The 1,194-nt window shown below is 37.8% G+C and overlaps 1 protein-coding gene across 1 annotated transcript in view; it reads right to left on the bottom strand.

Annotated features, from left to right (window-relative positions):
- The window catches only part of esrp2 (epithelial splicing regulatory protein 2), a gene marked incomplete at its 5' end in the record, with an annotated part of 26,914 nt that overhangs the window by 5,201 nt on the left and 20,519 nt on the right, over positions 1-1,194 (bottom strand).

Raw genomic sequence — 1,194 nt, 5'->3', positions numbered from 1 at the left:
CATTTTTGTGTTCCCCTCTCTGTCATGTGGATGGAGGACCTCAGTGACGAGAGGAGAATGTGTAGCGCTGAGCTAATACATATATATGGTGATAAAGTCTCATGTTACGACTAATCATGGATCCCTTTAAGAGTTTCAGAGCTGTTTGTAGTAAACTCAGGCCTATTTACCAAGCCTATACTGTTCTTCAAGCTGTCATCCTTTCAGTCTGAACGTACAAATGAAGACATGAATGTATTTACATGCAAACAGCCTGTGTGTGCTGTGTCCAGGTTTTAATGCTAACATCCTGCCACTTCATGGTGGCACAACACAGCAGGGTTTGTGACAGAGGAACCGTCTCCAGTTCAATGAAATTATTGTTTTCAAATTTAAAAAAAATCTTGTTTGTTGAAAGTGAAATAAAAACACCTAGATCGATCTTCACTGAAAAACATTTTTTTTGTTGTTGTTTTTAGTTCCAATCTAATCTTTCGCAGTAACAGCAGATAAGAGCCACAGCAGAGCAAAGTGCAGTTAGGAGGGGCTTTCAGACCAGCGACCACACTTTCATTGTCGTTTAAAAGGTAAACAAGAAGCAGTGAACAGCAACGTCACTAAATACTACCTGTGTTTCTACCAGCAGGTGATGTTCATGTGATGGTGAAACATTTTTCTGACAAACATTTGTCGATTACAGGAAGATTTCAAAATAATATCTTGATTATTTCAGAAAAAGAAAGCAAACTCTAGAAAAAATGTTAGTGATAATTAAAAGTTTTACAGTTTCATAAGAGTAGTTTTAAATCAGGGATGGGCAACTGGCAGCCCGCGGGCCACACCTGGCCTGCAGGCGACTGCTCTTATAAAAAACAAAAAGTAGCTTTTAGATCCCAAGTAAAATAAATACAAATATTTGGGAGATAGTCCATCTGATCACAGAATTTCAAAGGAAAACCTTTGTTTAGTCTGCCATGAAGGATTTTAATATAAGTCGCTGCTACAATGTGTTGCACAAAGCTAAATACAGTATGAGAAGTGTACTGAAGTCACAAAAACATAAACGACAGCAACTTTTTACCAGAACCACAACCATGCAGGAGTCTGACCTCAAGGTGCCCTATACCATTTCCCTCAGCTCACTAAAGCAAGTGTTTATTTTGTTTGCTTCAAATGTTTCTATATTTAATAAACAAGAGTAAAACTGGTGTATAT

Source organism: Austrofundulus limnaeus, unplaced genomic scaffold (genome assembly GCF_001266775.1).
Source record: "Austrofundulus limnaeus strain Quisiro unplaced genomic scaffold, Austrofundulus_limnaeus-1.0 Scaffold25, whole genome shotgun sequence".
Classification (NCBI taxonomy): domain Eukaryota; kingdom Metazoa; phylum Chordata; class Actinopteri; order Cyprinodontiformes; family Rivulidae; genus Austrofundulus; species Austrofundulus limnaeus.
This window is presented reverse-complemented; position numbering and strand designations above follow the sequence as displayed.